General features: G+C 36.0%; 1 protein-coding gene and 1 pseudogene across 3 annotated transcripts in view; one reads left to right on the forward strand and one right to left on the reverse strand.

Annotated features, from left to right (window-relative positions):
• The window catches only part of LOC125821735 (MAP3K epsilon protein kinase 1-like), a 602,763-nt gene that overhangs the window by 390,954 nt on the left and 192,591 nt on the right, over positions 1–19,218 (reverse strand). The window lies entirely within an intron of this gene.
• Positions 8,958–19,209, forward strand: LOC125821746 (lignin-forming anionic peroxidase-like; annotated as a pseudogene).

The following is a 19,218-nucleotide window of genomic DNA, read 5'->3' on the forward strand; positions in this document are numbered from 1 at the left end:
GACGAAATAGATGAGAACCTCTCTACGAACCTTCTATAATAGTCAGTCAAACCCAAGAAACTCCTAATATGAGTTGGAGATGTGAGTCTAGGCCAATTCTGCATTGCCTCAATTTTTTGAGTATCAACTTTAATTACCTCTTTAGACACAATGTAGCCTAAGAATGCCACAGACTCAAGCCAAAACTCACACTTAGAGAACTTGGCATACAACTCTCTATCTCTTAGAGTCTGGTAAACTATTCTGAGATGACTAACATGATCTTCTTCATTCCTTGAATAGATTAGTATGTCATCAATGAAGACGATAACAAACATATCTAAACAAGGTTTGAAAACTCTCTTCATAAGGTCCATGAATGCTGCAGGCGCATTGGTCAAACCAAAGGATATGACCAAAAACTCATAATGACCGTAATGGGTCCTGAATGCTGTCTTAGGAATATCGCATTCCCGTACTTTCAACTGATGGTAGCCAAATCTGAGGTCTATCTTACTGAAACAAGTAGCACCCTGAAGCTGATCGAAAAGATCATCGATTATTGGAAGAGGATACTTATTCTTGATGGTATCCTTGTTCAACTGACGGTAATCTATACACATCCTAATGGAACCATATTTTTTTCTCACAAATGGGACCGGAGCACCCCAAGTGTGATACTTGGTCGAATGAAACCTTTGTCTAAAAGATCTTTCAACTGCTTTTTAAGCTTTTTCAACTCAGCTGGGGCCATTCTATATGGCGGAATAGATATGGGACAAGTATCTAGAAGAATATCTATACCGAAGTCTATTTCTCTCTCATGAGGGACTCCGGGAAGATCATCTGAAAGACTTCTGGAAACTCTTTTAGTACTAAAACTGACTAAATAGGAGGTATCTCAACACTAGAGTCATTAACTCGGACTAAGTGATAGACACATCCCTTGGAAACTAACTTTCTCGCCTTAAGGTACGAAATAAAACGACCATTAGGCACTGTTGAACTACTCTTCAACTTTATAACTGGTTCACTGGAAACTGGAACTTAACAACTCGAGTTCTATAATCTATTGATGCATAACAAGCATGAAGCCAGTCCGTACTTAGAATGACATCAAACTCTATCATGTCTAACTCAACTAAATCAGCCATGGTACTCTTGTGATTGACGGAAATGGAACAATCACGATAGACTCTTTCTGCTAGAATAGACTCACCATCATGTGTAGAAACACTGAAGGCTCAAAAAGTTGCTCAGGAAGAACATCAAAATGAATACTTGGATCATACCAGTGACAACATTTGGCGAATCCTCTTTCTCTCGGCGACTAGCGATAACAGAAAGATGGTTCCTTCTCCGCCTACCCTTGAAGTAGCTCATCTAGATGCAGCTCTATCTAGTGGAGCAATTGAAGAAGACTGGACTCTATTACCCCCATTACCATTATTATGTCTCCTCTTAGGACACTCTATCATAAAATGACCGTTCGGGCCACACTTGAAAGCAACTAGTAGAGTCATCACGACACATCCCTGAGTGGCTCCTACCACACTTAGCACATGCAGGAGTCTTAGTACCCCCTTGTGCCTTACTACCATGCGAATGCGCAGGTCTTGCTCTGAAGTTTTGAGAATTCTGACTATTGTACTCACATTTGTTTCTTAGTGCAGGTGCACTAGCAGATGATGGAGAAGGTCATTTCTGCTTATGTTGGAAAGAAGAGCGGTTCACATTACTCTTTTGCTGCCCGGATTCATTCCCTGATGTCTTAGCCTTATTATTCTCAAACTCTTCTCTATCTTTCAGCTGGTTCTTGTCAACTTGCTGCACATGGATCATCAGTCTTGTTATTCCCATGTAACCTATTAACATGGTTGTCTTACTTTCCTTACTTGACAGACGAGTCAACCCAACTACGAATAAACTCATCCTGCTCCCCATGTCAGTAACTATTTTTTCGCTTCTCTTAGCTCACGAGGAAAGAAACGCCTCATGAAAGCACTCTCAAAATAGTCCAACTCACAATCAGATACGCGCAAGCATGAGGTAGAAAGAAACTTTTTAGAGATAAAACTCTAACGTATGAAATAAGTATGAAAGAAGTGAAGGAATTTCCTAAACGTCGCAGCCTCCTAATTATAGATGTGGCGCGCTTCACACCGATAACTAGGACTCTACAAACGCGGCTTCATACACTCCCTAGGACTCTTGAACTTTATGCTCTAATACCAAGTTTGTCACACCCCGAGCCTACATCCTGGATGTGGCCGACACTCGAGAACCATTGATGGCCCCAAGCGAACCCTTGGCCTGGCTTACTTACTCAAGATAAATACTTTTAAAACAAGTAAACTGAACTACTCAAAATATAACTTAGAATGTATTATAATAAAATTCACTGCCAAAGTGGAAACTCAAGTCTCAACTTAACTGAAAAGGAAAAGTAAAGACTCATGAACTAACATCACTAACTCTGTCTATGAAGACTCTAAACAACTGAGATGGACATCGGGACAAGACCCACGACATCCAAATGAACAAGAATACTGAAAGCAATAAAAGGATCTTTTGGAAAGCTAGGAAGCTTACCAACTGACTCTGAGTGCTCAACTGGATCAACGATGCGCTGGATGCTGATCCTGATTACCTGCGTTTGCATCATAATAAGATGCAGGCCAACTGGCATCAGTACATTAAATGTATGAGTATGCGAGTTGGAATGCTAAACATAACTTAAGCTTAAAAAGAATCTGAAAGAAACACTTACCTTGCCTTTACTCAACTCCTGAATAACTTAACTCAATATAAAGCAATAAAACACATGCAATATATAGAAATCTTTTAAAACAGTAGAAAACAACTTAGTTCGTTAAAGAAAAATGCAATAACAAACTCAACTTTACTCATATAATAAAGTAATATAGTTTCTGTGGGAATTTCTCTAACCGACAACCACCACTATGAGCCTAAGTGGTGATACAACGTCTTGCCCACGCTGCCAGAACTGTCCTACACTTTGCCGTCATATAGAACACTTAACTTAGTGGATCCAGTAGCTTATGCTAAAAGCATCTTAAGGAGTCATCTAAATAGTATGATCATTTACTACCCATGATGGCTACATGGTTTATAGAGAAGTGAGTTATCTGAACCCAAGCTCGTCCCCATATCGGTACTCAATATTACTCTCAAAATATAATTTAGCTTATATGTTTGTAAAAACAAAACACTTTCTTTGGTTTGAGATAATTATTCAAAAACTTAGCTTAAAAGCTCTCTTGGAAATCTCAGTTTCCTTTCTTGCTCAAATGTGAAAATATTTTAACTCTTGGGAATACTTAGTTCCCGAATAATCTTTGAAGAATGAACTTTACTCTTACTCTTTACTGAAAACTAGCTCAAAGGCTCTTTTGGAAATCTCAGTTTCCTTTCTTGTTTAAATGTGAAAACATTTACTCTTTGGGAATACATAGTCCCGATATACTCTTTTGAAGAAATGCACTTCAAACTTGACTCTTGACTCTTGACTTCTCTTGACTTGACTCCTAACTTCTCTTGACTTGACTCTTAACTTCTCTTGACTTGACTCTTAACTTTCCTTGAATTGAATTATGGATTCAAGGATCGTGATTTGTGATAGGAAAGATCTAATGATGTTTAGGAATGATTTTAGATAGTTAATCGTAAGAAATGATCAAGAAATCACTGTTAGGAAACTAATCCGCGACGCAAAGGTGAATTAAAATATTTGGTCGCGAAATAACTTTTGAGTCAGAACGGTCCGTGACCGCTCCACGACGCAAAAACAATTTTGTCAAATCTGAGGAACAGGTCCACGTCGTAGACCTGTTACCTGTTCCTTGTTTGACTTTTTCCTTCTTCATTTTCCAGCCCCAATTCGCCTAAACTCGACTACTATTCTCAAGCTCTCTTTAAATTCAGATACCCAGTATGTATACACTAGAATCTAACTCAAACAACTCAAGGAAACAACATTTTAACCTTAAGGGACTCCTCAATCTCAACCTAACTCAAGAACGAAGGCCAATTTCAAGAATACCATTCAAGATTCATCTACTTTCAACTTTCTAGAACAAACTTCGCTGAAATAAACATGCTTGGTGCATGAATGAACGAACCCAATGCTATGAAAGACTCACATACCTCGTAGGGATCACCCCTTGACGAAATCTACGAACCTAGCTTCAAGAACTTGACGATTCGTTGCTCCTTCAACTTTTTTCTCCTCTTTTTTTCTCTTCTCTCAAAACCCTAACTTGTTTCTCAAAAGCGTAAACTGAATCCAATCAGTTTAGACCCCAACTTAATTACCAAAAATTAAATTAATTAATTGGGATTGGGTGGTGAAAAGACCATAATACCCTTCTAAAATCCGGATTGGACTTTCCTTATTTAAACAACCCAACTTCCAATGGGCATAACTCACTCATACGAACTCGGAATCACGCAAACTCAGCGGCGTGGCAAAGATTATTCCAAGATCTTTTCTACGATATCTGGAAACACCTAACTCATTATGAGCTAGGAGTTATGGTCATTTGAAGTTGACCAAAAACTCAATCTTAACTTAACTTAACTAATTTCCAGATTTTTATTATTTCCAAAAAGCACTCTTTCTAATTCTAGCTCTTTCTAGTTTTTTCAATTTGTGAGATGTTACAATATATCCCCCTTGGGAACATTCGTTATTGAATGAGATTACTCTAAGTAAACTAAGGGTGTAACATTTACCATTCAACTCAAACACCCAACAAGCAATGCAATTACAACATGCTAATCTTATAAATAAAAGCCAAGAAAAGGATTAGTACCTTAATTTGGAACTTCTCCGGATTCGAAGAGATGTGGATATCTCTTCTTCATATCCTCCTCAGCTTCCCAAGTAACTTCCTCAACAAACTGATTCCTCCAACGAACTTTGACTGATACTACCTCTTTTGTTCTCAACTTGCGAACTTGCTGATCTAAAATCTGAACCGGAATCTCTTCATAAGATAAGCTATCCTTGATCGAAATATCTTTAGTTGGTATGATCAATGAAGGATCACCCATACACTTTTCCAACATGGAGATGTCGAACACTGGATGGACTGCTGTTAATTCTTGTGATAGCTCTAACTTATAAGCTACATTATCAATCCTCTTGGATGTTCTGTAAGGGCCAATATACCGGGGACTAAGTTTCCCCTTCTTACTAAATCTCATAACACCCTTCATGGGTGAAACTTTTAGATATACCGAATTATCTACTTCAAACTCTAGCTCCCTTCTCCTAACATCAGTGTAGGATTTCAAACGACTCTGTGCCGTTTTCAACCTCTCTTGAATCACTTTCACCTTCTCTATAGCTTGATGAACTAAATCTGGTCCTATTAACCCAGCTTCACCAATTTCAAACCATCCAATAGAAGATTTGCATCTTCTCCCATAAAGAGCCTTATATGAAGCTAGATAGATACTAACATGGTAACTATTATTGTAAGTAACTCAATGAGAGGTAGGTGATCATCCTCATTACCCATGAAATCAATCACACAATCCACCTTGATACCTCAAATCACCATCTCCCCCTTGTTCAGAAGCCATCACTTTGTTTTATTTATGAACACTTGCCTTTAATTCAAGCAATAAATGATCTTGGTCTTGTTTATCTTTTACTTCTGATACTAATGATGATTCAGCCCCGTTCATCACCACTACTCCTCCTTCTGTGGAATCCCTTAGTCGAAATACGAGTCGTGCAAGTCTATGCACCTATTTTGCTAACTCTCTCTTATCATCCTCAAAATAGGCAGTACTAACCATAGATAACCTGCTCGAGGCATCAACAACAACATTAGCCTTACCTAGGTTATAAAAAATACTCATGTCATAATCCTTGAGTAATTCTAACCACCTCATCTATTGAGATTAAGCTCTTTCTAACTAAACACTTACTAAAGACTCTTGTGATCGGTCAACACATCCACATGAACACCATAAAGATAATGACGCCATATTTTCAAAGAAAAACTACAACAGCCAAACCTAAGTCATGGGTTGGGTAATCTTTCTCATGAACCTTCAACTATCTGGAGACATAAGCTATAACTTTGTCATTCTTCATTAATACATAAATTTTGAGGCAGAATGGTCCGTGACTGCTCCGCGATGCGAAAACAATTATTTCAAATCTGAGGAACAGGTCTGCGACGTGGACCTTGTACTTGTTCCTTGTCTGACTTTTTCCTTCTTCATTTTCCAGCCCCAATTTGCCTAAGCTCAACTATTATTCTCAAGTTCTCTTTAGATTCAGATACCAAGTATGTATATACAAGAATTTAACTTAAACAACTTAAGAAAACAACATTTTAACCTTAAGAGACTCCTCAATCTCAACCTAACTCAAGAACGAAGGCCAATTTCAAGAACACCATTCAAGATTCATCAACTTTCAACTTTCTAGAACAACTTCACTGAAATAAACATGCTTGGTGCGTGGGTGAGCCAACCCAACGCTATGAGAGACTCACATACCTTGTAGGGATCACCCCTTGACGAAATCCACAAGTCTAGCTTCAAGAACTTAACGATTCCTTGCTCCTTCTCCTCTTTTCTCTTCTCTCAAAACCCTAACTTGTTTCTCAAAAGCGTAAACTGAATCCAATCAGTTTAGAGCCCAAATTAATTACCAAAAACGAAATTAATTAATTGGGTGGTGAAAAGACCATAATGCCCTTCTAAAATTCGGATTGGACTTTCCTTATTTGAACAACCCAACTTCAACTCACTCATACAAACTCAGAATCACGCAAACTTAGCGGCGTTGGAAAGATTATTCCAAGATCTCTCCTACGATATCTGGAAACACACCTAACTCATTATGAGCTAGGAGTTATGGTCATTTGAAGTTGACCAAAAACTCAAACTTAACTTAACTTAACCAATTTCCAGATTTTTATTATTTCCAAAAATCAATCTTTCTAATTCTAGCTCTTTCTAGTTCTTTCAATTTGCGAGATGTTACAGATTTTTTTTAAGAAGAAGAAGAAGAGTAGAAAAGTTTAAACAATAGTAGTTTAAAAATTAGAGGAAACCCCTCTATTTATAGCTAACAAATAGTAGTATGAATTGGTGCTAACTGTGTCTTCTCAAAAAAGTCACAACCTTTCGAAAAAGTCACAACGCATCAGTAAAGGCACAATCCTTTGGAATAATCACAACCCTTCGAAAATGTAACAACCCGTCAAAAAAGTCACAACCTTTCAGAAAGTCACAACTCATCAGAAAAGCCACAATTCTTTAATGTGAAAAAGGTATCTACTTTTAATTTAATATAATTAATTAATTAAATAAATAATATAAATTGAGTATTTTGAATTGGGGTATTATAGTAATTTAACATTTAAGTTTGGAAATTCATGATTTTAAGGTAGTATATATATATATATATATATATATATATATTAGATCTTCAATGTATAAAAATTAGACAATGACTAATTAATATTTTTCACTACCAAAAGTCTAATCTATAAATTCAATGATCAGCTCAATTTGACTAGCCTAAATTCAACGCAATCCTCCCATTTGACACATCTAGGTGAATTCGATTTGTACAGCACGTGTGTAGGGGTGTGGTATACAACAACAATATATCGAGGTCTGAAAAATCGTCGATTCAAAGAATGTAAAAACACGGCATTCAAGGAGACATAAGCATAATGGGACACTAAGAAAGTAGGGACATACGAACCAACAAGTAGTAATAGATAATAGATAAACAACAATAATGTGTAGGGGCGGAGTCACCTTAATAATTACCAGTTCGACCTAACGCAATGACTTTGATTTCATTTTTGGACTTTTATGTTCAAAAAATTTACTATGTACAAATAAACAAAAAGAATTACGATTTAGAACTCAAAAATCACGAACTCTGATTCTGCCTGTGACTATGTCAACTCATTTATTTTAGGTTTTATCACGTTAGGAAGATAGAATAACATTACACAACATATTCAGTATAATCCTATAAAGTGGGATCTGAAGAGGATAAAGTACATAGAGAATGTCTCTCTACCTCAGAAATAGAGAAACAATTTCTATTGATAAACAGTCGGCTCAAGAAAAAAAATTCAAAACAATCCACAAATACTAAAAAGATAATAAGTTAAATATGTTATTTTGTAATGGCATGAATGTCATTTTTCAATAACATAGATTTGGGCATTACGTCAAAAGTCAAAGGTCAACGTGCTATATCATTATAATAATAGAATTAAAATCGAACCTCTCTAGCTAGCAGCATGTCGTAGAAGTTGTCTTATAATAAAATAAAGGGAAAATTACACAAATTCGACTTATTCGATCAAATATTTATCCAAATTAGACCTAATCTAACATATTTATTTTGATTAGAACCAACATCTAAACTATTTATCTGATTGTCCCCTTGTTCTATTCACTGAACCATTGTTAATACCATCGAAGTTTTTTATATATCTGATAGTATTTATATACTCTGAGATAGTATCAAGCAGTAATTGAACAGTCTTTTCACTAAAACACTGTCGCTTCCTCCTTGATGTCATTAGAGTGTATATATATATACTCTAATGGTATCAAAGAGTAACTGAGTAGTGTTTTCGTTGAAGCAATGTTTCTTCCTCTTTAATTCCATCAGAATATATATATATATATTTGCTTTCTCTATCAACTTTACATATCTTCAATTTTCAGTATGGGTCCGCTCCTATACATGACAATAGATAGCAATTAGAACAAGTCAAAGAATAGCAACAATGCGGATATGCAATTGGCAGCCAATAGTGACCAAAACAAGCTTGCATTGCCTATATATATATTTGCTTTCTCTATCAACTTCACATATCTTCAATTCACCAAAGCTAATTACAAGCAACTAATATTCTTGGTGTCTTCATAGCATCATACATTGCATGCATTTTCAAAAAATGAGTATTTCAATCAGCTCTTTTGCAACTATATTCTCTCTTCTCCTACTCTCAAGCATGCAATGACATGCATAACTTTCTTCCACATTCTAAAACCGCACTTGCCCTAATGCTCTCAACACGATTCATACAAGTGTTAAACAAGCAATTTCACGTGAACGTCGCATGGTTGCATCTCTTATTCGTCTTCATTTTTATGATTGCTTTGTTCAGATTGGTTTGATGCACGTTTTATATATGTTTCAAGAAAGAAATTATTCATTTTAAGTATTTTATTGTGTTGTAATTGATTTATGACTTTAACTAATTTAGGGTTGTGATGCTTCTATTTTACTTGATGAGACTCCCACAATTGTTAGTGAGAAAACGGCATTGCCAAATCTAGGGTCAGTTAGAGGTTATGGTATTATAGAAGATGCAAAAAGAGAGGCCGAGAAAACATGTCCAGGAGTTGTATCATGTGCTGATATACTTGCAGTTGCCGCTAGGGATGCATCAACTCATGTAACTGTAATTCATAGTTTGATTTTCATTTCTTCACACAATAAAAGATAAAACTACATTATATGCTATAATATAAAGAAGGTGTTGTGAAATACTAGTCATCAACATTATGTTAATAACAATCAGGTTGGAGGTCTATCATGGACAATGAAACTTGGAAGAAGAGATTCAACCACCGCAAGTCATACTTTTGCAGAACCTGATCTTCCTGGTCCTTTCGATCCTCTTAGTAGGCTTATTTTTGCCTTTGCCAACAAAGGCCTTAGCACAAGGGACATGGTTGCTTTATCAGGTAAAAATTGATCAAATTTTATCGATCATAATTATACTTGTATCGACTAATGATTTCTAGCTATTTTGTAATTTTAGGATCACATTCAATAGGTCAAGCACAATGCTTCCTTTTCCGTGATAGAATTTACAACAATGGGGCAGACATCAATACTGGATTAGCTAGCACTAGAAGACATCGTTGTCCTCAAGAATACCAAAATGGTAACCAAGCTCCACTTGATTTGGTTACACCTAATCAATTGTATAACAACTACTTCAAGAACTTGAGGCAACAAAAAGGTCTTTTTCAATCAGATCAAGTCCTTTTGAGTGGCGAATCTACGGATGATATTGTGTTAGCGGAAACGTGAAATTAAAGAACAAGGAAGAACAACAATATTTAACGTGGTTCGAATCAATATGATCCTACATCCACCAAAGAACAACTGCACCAATTGTTATTTCACTCTGCAAAGAATACAAGTGAAATACTATAAGAGAGAGAACATCAAATGCCTTAGAATGTGAGAAGGCAAGTGAGAGGATGATTTGAAAATGAATTAAGAGCTACCTATTTATAGGAATGAATTCTTCCTATTGATGCCATCCATGACATCACTATGTGTCAAAAATGTCAAGATTAAACATGTGAAACCATTTTATGGTTTACCTAAATTTCACCTACCAAGATACTATCTTGACTTTTATTTTGCACTAATTATCTTCCTACCAAATCTTCATATTAATTCATCTTTCATTGAGTTTGATTCCACAAGAACCAAACCAACTCTTTCAATCTCCACCTTGGTTTGCGTTCCGAGCATGCGTATAAACAACTCCGCCCAAAACTTCTAAGCTTACTGGGCAATCCCATTGTAAGAAACAAGAAGAATCAAACCTTTGTTGAACATACTAGCTCCACCTAGCAGTTGTTCTCTCAGAGTTGCATCAATTGATGCATACTCCGGCCAAGTCCTTGCAGTGTGCAAACTTGGCAAGCGAAACTATCGTGGTCAACATGTATGCATCGTTATCGTATGTGATAACCTTCTCAACCTTGATAGCTCCCTCTTCTACAACATCTCGAATGAAATGGAATCTGACATCAATGTGTTTGGTGCGCTCATGAAATCTTTGATTTTTAATCAAATGAATAACACTTTGACTATCACATCTTAGAGTTGATTCCAGCTGAATCAAACTCAATTCTACCACCAAACCTTTCAACCAGATAGCTTCTTTCACTGCCTCTGTTACTGCCATATATTCTGCCTCTGTTGTAGATAAAGCGACAATCGACTGTAAAGTCGATTTCCAACTAACGACACTACCGACGAGAGTAAATATGTATCCAGTTGTGGACCTCCTTCTATCAAGATCCGCTGCATAGTCAGAATCTACATAGCCAAGAATTGAAATACCTTCACTTTTCTGGAAGGTTAGGCCAACATCAGGAGCTTTTTTGAGATATCTCAATATCCACTTCACAGCTTCCCAATGCCTTTTTCCTAGATTTGCCACGTACCTGCTTACCACACTTACAGATTGAGCAATATTTGGACGTGTGCACACCATATCATACATAATGCTACCAACTACACTTGCATAAGGAACCTTTTACATATGCTCCACCTCATCCATAGATTAGGGCATTTGTAACTCTGAAAGCTTAAAATGAGAAGCTAACGACGTACTTACAGGCTTGCTAATATGTATATTGAATCTCTCAAGAACCTTTTCGATGTACCTCTTTTGAGAAAGATGTACAACACCGTCTTCTATTGAAATCTCCATTCCAAGGATTTTCTTTGCAACTCCCAAATCCTTCATGTCAAATTTCTTGCTCAACAGTTTCTTCAAAATATTTATCTTTGTGATGTTGTTAGCAGCAAATAATCATATCATCAACATACAACAATAGATAAATCATAGTTACCAGACATCTTCTTGTGATACACATAGCTATAAAATGCACTATTCGAAGATCCATTTGTAGTCATGAATACATCAAACCTCTTGTACCATTGTTTAGGGGATTGCTTCAAACCATACAAAGACTTCTTCAGTTGGAATACATGATCTTCTTTTCCTTCAGCTAGGAAACCTTCAGGCTGATCCATATAGATTGTCTCGTCTAGATCACCATGTAAGAAAGCAGTTTTGACATCAAGTTGTTGAAGCTCTAAATCAAATTGTGCAACCAATGCTAGTAACACGCGAATGAGCTATGTTTCATGACTGGAGAGAAGATCTCATTGTAGTCAATTCCCTCCTTCTGGCTGAAACCCTTTGCAACCAACCTCGCCTTGAACCTAGCATCTTCTACTTCTGGAATACCCTCTTTCTTTCTGTAGATCCATTTGCATCCAACTGTCATCTTCCCCTTTGGCCTTTTAACTAAGACCTATGTCTCATTTTTGTGGAGAGACTCCATCTCTTCCATCATGGCTAACTGCCATTGTGCAGCATCTTTGCAAGAAGTTGCTTCAACATACGAGGAGGGCTCGAGATCCTTAATCTCTTCTTCTGTAGCAACGAACGCATATGGAATCATATTTTCTTGCTCTATAAGACGTTATCATTTCTGTATCTACCTTTTGTCTCTTCCCTTCGCAATTGTGTATGGTTCATTAATAGCAAGTTCTTCAAGATCTGCATCTTTTGACTCATTAATTTGAGTCTCTTGATCCCGTTCCTTGGTAAGCTCCGCCGATAGCTCCACCTAGGGCTGGTAGGGGGACAGGGACGGGGACTGGGGGACGGGACAGGATGGGGGTCATTTTGGCCGAGATTTTGGGGGGACCGGGATTGGGGGGATAAAAATATGTCCTATCCCGTCCCACTATATATATGGGATGGGACGGGATTTGGCGGGACGGGATTGGACGAGACGTGAGATTTTTTTTTATACGTTTATTTATTTGTATTGAAATTATATGTTATTGAATAACATTTTTAGTTTATTTAGTTTTCAATAACATTTTTAGCTAATAAAAAATGCTTATGTTTTCAAATTTCAAATTTCAAGTTTCAAGTTTCAAATTTCAAATTTGAGAAGTTCAAATTTGTATTTTAAATATTTTAAAAGAATTTAACTTGAAATTTCAAATGTCAAATTTCAATTTTTAAATTAAGTATTTTAAAGTTAGTATTTTAAAATTAAAATTAAAATGCAAGACAATAGTTATATAAAAAAGACTTGAATAAAGCCTTCAAATTTATTCAATAAAATCAATTGCAACTTAGAACTTAGAAGTTACAATTTACAAATATTAGTGGAGTAACTAATCTACGCAGCCACCTTCTAAGAAGGGTTCTGTTTCAATAAATTCTCATATGTAAAACTAATATTTGTTACAAATATTAGATGAGTAACTAATTTATGCAGCCACCTTCTAGGAAGGGTTCTGTTTCAATTAGTTCTCGGATGTAATCTAATATTTATATTCTCCTTTAAAATTCAATTCTAATTGTCGCATCATATCGACGGTAACATCCTCTGGTGTTGGCAAACTTGCTAGAAATTCTTGTGACTCTAATTCATCATCACTAGATCCAATTACCGCATTAATCCAAGCTTCTTGTTTGGAACTTAACCTTGGTAAATTATAATTCCTCCTCTCGGCGTTGACCTAGTCTCTAAATAAAACTGATGTTTCCAAACTTTCTTCCGCCAATGAATGTCTATGATCGCCAAGTTGAAACCTTGCCGCACTAAAAGCAGCCTCTGATGCAACTGATGAAACTTGAATAGCTAGAACATCACGAACCATTTTGCCCAAAATTGGAAATGCAACGCTCCGCCTCCTCCACCATGCTAATAAATTTTCATTGTCATCTCCGTCTTCCACTGTTTCTAAAGATTGTTTAAGATATTCTTCAAAATCATCACAGTTTGTAGAATTAAGACCAATAAAACCTCACATATAACTTGAAATTCAAGCTTTACTCTGAGGATTAGAAGTTTGACCAACTTCTCCTTGAGTATTTTCTGTAGTGATATATTTTTCATACAAAATTTTTGCTTCTATTTTTATGCTAGACTTACACATTTCACATGTTGAATTTTTTTCCGGTAAAATTTCTAAAGTGTCATAAAATGTTTCAACAAGTCCCTGCACACCTCGTAATTTATAATCAGGATGAAGTAAAGTAGTAGTTAAAAAAATTTGAGGAATAGGAAAAAAAAATTTAAATTTTTTCAATCATACCTTCAATTGCAACTCTAAATTTCTGTATTTAGAAACTTGAATTGAAATAGTACAAATATTTATTAATACTGATGAAATAGTAGGATAATAAATTCCAGAAAACATGATTGTAGCATCATAAAAAAGTCTTAAAAATTCTAATAGTTCATTAGTTTCTTCCCAATCTTCTTCACAAATTCTCTCTAATAGGTCAGCATTTTGAGCATTAAACACCATTTGTATGGGCCTTTTATATTCGTAAGCAACTGAAAACATTTCGTAAAAACAATTTCACCTTGTTTTAATATGTTTGGAATTTTCTTGGTGTCAAATCACATAGTACACAACTCTCATTAAATTCCCTAATTCTAGCAGCTCTTTGAGCATAAAAAATCCAGGCAACAGCATATTCAATTTTCATACAACCACATTTAAATAATGAAATATTATCTTGTACAACTAAATTTAATACATGTGCAACACATCTAACATGAAAAGAATTATCATCAATTGGACATAATCTAGTTTTTAACATACTAGCAGCGTTTATATTATTAGATGCATCATCTAATGCGACAGACATTACTTTATCTATAAGCATGTAATAATCTAGAACACTCAAAATATTTGAAGTTAAATATGCACTAGTTTTTTTCTCTACACATTCATTATAAATTAAGATTCTTTTTTGCAAATTCCAGTTATGATCAATCTAATGTGCTGTAACAGTTAAATAATCACGTCCATTAACACTACGACCCATGTCCGAAGTTATAGACACCTACAATCTAATATGCTAAATATACAACGAAGATATTGACTATGTTTACCTTGATATACAAAAACATCAGATTTAACAGTATTTCTTGAAAAACCTCTATAAGTAGGATTATAAGTTTGTTGAATATATTGAATAAAATTGGGATGTGAAGGAAAACTATAAAGCAAACCACAAACAGAAACCATTTTAGCTAAATTTTCGCGATCTCTTTTCTTATTATATTTACGTTGTATTAGTGGATCACCGGGGTTAGAAGGATCTAATGTTCCTTGAACCATATTAGAAGCCCCTACAGATTCATTAACATTAATATCAAAATCATTAACTGGAATTCCTTTTTTTCTATCGGCTAATGATTTAGCTTCTTTATATTGAATCGGCACACAAGATAACAAATGTCTATTTAAGCCCTCCGTCCCACCTTAACCTCCACCTTGTTTATGTTTAAAAGGTTGCTTACACTTATTACAAATAGCAATATTGATTTCCTTATCTAAAGTCATAAATTGTCACACAACAGAAGTTTTAGGGCGTTGATACTTCACCTTCTCCCTTGTAGGAGGTATAAGGAGTAGGAGTCCACAATTTTGCTCCGTTTCATTTGGAACTTCTGTCACCGGACTAGTAGGTGTATCTTCTAATTCCTCTTCTCCCGAATCAACTTCTACTTCTTCACCTGAATTTTCATCAAGATAAGGATTGATATCACCATAATTTTTTTGTAAAATTTCATGATCGAGTTGAGCATTTGAATCAATATCATAAGAAGTATCATCAACATAAGTAGAATCATTTGTATTAAATCTAACTCTAGACATTGATTTAGAAGAAGTACCACCACATTTACTGTTATTTTTTCCTTACTACTTTTTTTATTAAAATTAAATAATTTACTAATGCCACTTGGTTCTTTTTCTTTTCCTTTACCGGTATTTTTTTTGCTAGAACTCATATTTAATTATATGTAAAGTGTAATATAAAAATAATAATAACACAAAAATTAATGACGAAAAATAAAATATAAATATTATGAAATGAATGTACCAAACGTCTGCGTTAATAGCAGACGTTATAACCGATTCTTGAAGCTTGTAGTTTGTTATAACTTGTAATTTGGAACTCCAATACTTGATAGCAAATATGAGAATTATATATATTATGATACAATATGAAAATTTAGAATTGAAATATATGTATTATCACTATTATGATATAATATGAGACTCAATGGAATAAAAAATTGAGACTTAAGATTGAGAGGATATAGAAAATAGATGAGAGAATAGATGATTTTGTAAGAAATAATAAGGGATAGAGGGGTATTTATAATATTAAAAATGGGTTAAAGTGTATTTATGATAACTTGAGGGTTTAAATTAAAGTTTTAAAAGTAGGGGGTGGTAAGGGGTGGTAGGAGGGGGTGTTGGGGAAGTAAAAAAGGTAAATAAATCTGTTGTGGGGGCCACTAGCCGTTGCCCCAACGGTCCCCAACGGATATAATTTTAAAACAAAAAAAATTGAGGGAATCCCGCGAAATCGGCCGGTTCGACCGGGACCAAAGGGTGAATTGGCCCCTAACCGGTCCCCTATCCCGAATCCCTCCCAACCCGCGAGAACTTACGGAATCGGGTTCGGTGAGCTGGTTCTCGAACCGGTCGCGGGCCAACCCGGTCCCCCTGCCAGGCCTAGCTCCACCTGCTCGTCCACAGAAACTTTACGAGGATCAAGTATATAGGACTCATCAAAGGTAACATCTCTACTAACTACAAATTTGAGTAAAGACAAACACCAAAGTTTGTACCCTTTTACTCCATCTCATACCCTACAAATATGGCCTTTTTAACCCTTGGTTCAAGCTTTCCTTCATTAACATGATAATAAGCTCAACATCCAAATATTCGCAAGTATGAATTCAGTTAGAGGGTTCACCTGACCATACCTCATTCGGAGTCTTAAAGTCAATCGTTGATATTGGAGATCGATTGACAATATGAGAAGCAGTATGAATTGTTTCAGCCCAAAATACTTTGGACATTCTGGCTTGTAAGAGCATAAAACGAGCCTTCTCAAGAAGAGTTTTGTTCACTCTCTCGGCAACTCCATTCTACTGTGGTGTGTGTCTGACCGTCTTATGTCTTGCGATCCCAGGAACTTTTTAGAAATCATTGAACTCTTCACTGCGAAACTCCAAGCCATTGTCTGTGCGAAAATACTTGATTTTTCTCTCCATTTGATTTTCAACCAAAATCTTCCACTCTTTAAATGCTTCAAAAGCATCACTTTTTGCCTTCAAGAAATGCACCCAAACCTTTCATGAAAAATCATCAATGAATGTGAGAAGATACCTCTTTCCTCTCTTCGATGGAAGCTTAGAGAACCCCATAAATCTGAATCGATGTAGTCTAGCACCCCTCCCATATTGTGCTTGCCAGTGCTGAAGCTGACCTTTTTCTGCTTTCCTAAGACACCGTGCTTACAAAATTCAAGTGTGTTGATATTCTCGCCATTCAAAAGGTTATGGTTTCTCAACATCTCCAATCCTCGTGTGCTCATAATTTTGCCTTGTCATCATTAGATAACTGCAATGTAGATGCATTTACAGAGCCAATAATGGTGCTTCCCGCAAGTGTGTAGAGGCCATCCTCCAGCTTGGCCTTCAACATGACTAAAGACCCTTTAGTCACTTTCATGGTTCCTCCTTCACTCATGTACTTGTAGCCTTGTTTATCTAAAGTACCCAGGGAGATCAAATTTTTCTTCAGATCAGGAACATGACGTACTTCTGTAATAGTCCTCACGATTCCATCATGGCAGCGAACACGAACTGAACCAATGCCAACTATTTTACAAGTTGCATTATTGCCCATTAATACGGTTCCTCCACTTGTTTCATAGTTGTTGAACCAATCTCTTCGGAATGTCATATGCAGAGTACAACTAGAGTCTAAGACCCATTTATTGTCATAAACCTCACTATTGCATGACGTTGTTAGTACATAATCATCATTAGAATCATGTACTTGCTCAAAAATGGATGCACTCGCCTTTTCTTTGGACTTCTATATAGGGCAATCTCGTTCAAAGTGCCCCTTCTTGTGACAGCCCCAACACTCCGCATTCTTCTTATTCACACAAGACTTTGATCTGTACTTTGATTTTCTCCTTCCATGTTGGCTACTACGACCTCTCACAAAGAGCCCACTAGCTTCGTCACCTTTGTCTCTTTCAAAATGCATCCGCACATCACAAGAGTTAAGTGCTTGCCGCACATGCTCAAGAGTGATAAGCTATTTTCTATACATCATTGAATTCTCAATATCACGATATTTTGAAGTCAATGAAAATAGCAAAGCACATGCTAGCATCTCCTCATCTTTTTTAATTCCAGAAGTCGGTAAGTCTATCACAAGTTTGTTGAACGCATCTAAATGGTCTTACAACAAAGTACATGAATCCATCTTAAATGTGTGAAGACGCCGTTGTAACAACATCATTGTTGTCACTGACCAGTCCTGGTAAACCCTTCCAGTCTTTTCCATAACTTTTTGGCCGTCTCCTTGGTACTTGTACTCACTTCACAAAGTACGTTAGGTGCAAGGGACAGTTGGATTACACTTAATGCATCTCCTTCAATCTTCTCCTTATCGGAATCCGATGTGTTATCGGGATACTTTCCGTCAATAGCATGGATTGAACCTTCCCTCCGCAATAACGCCATCATCTGGATCTTCCAGATATTGAAGTTGTTGCGCCCACTAAATCTATCATTTTCAAACTTCATGGAACTCATCGTTACTTGTTCTTCCTCTTTTATTACAATGTATTTGAAACTACAGAAAACAAAAGTAATTCTTTTCTGACGTGGAAGTTCAGACTGTGATGCAACCATAAAGCATACTCAGATAGAACCTTGGATCTGATACCAATTGTTAGCGGAAACGTGAAATTAAAGAACAAGGAAGAACAACAATATTTAACGTGATTCGAATCAAAATGATCCTACGTCTACCAAAGAACAACTGCACCAATTGTTATTTCACTCTGCAAAGAATACAAGTGAAATACTACAAGAGAGAGAACATCAAATGCCATAGAAGGTGAGAAAGCAAGTGAGAGGATGATTTGAAAATGAATTAAGAGCTACCTATTTATAGGAATGAATTCTTCTTATTGATGTCATCCATGACATCACTATGTGTCAAAAATGTCAGGATTAAACATGTGAAACCATTTTATGGTTTACCTAAATTTCACCTACCAAGATACTATCTTGACTTTTATTTTGCACTAATTATCTTCCTACCAAATCTTCATATTAATTCATCTTTCATTGAGTTTGATTCCACATTAACCAAACCAATTCTTTGATATTGTTTTAGAATATAGCAATAGCCCTTGCGCATTTGCCGCTGATTTTGCTGCTGCTATGGTTAAAATGGGAGATATTAGTCCCTTAACTGGTGAAAATGGGATCATAAGAAGTGTTTGTGGAGCTATAAATTAAATTGATTTA

Source organism: Solanum verrucosum, unplaced genomic scaffold, assembly GCF_900185275.1.
Source record: "Solanum verrucosum unplaced genomic scaffold, falcon-dt-bn FXZP01000210.1, whole genome shotgun sequence".
Classification (NCBI taxonomy): Eukaryota; Viridiplantae; Streptophyta; class Magnoliopsida; order Solanales; family Solanaceae; genus Solanum; species Solanum verrucosum.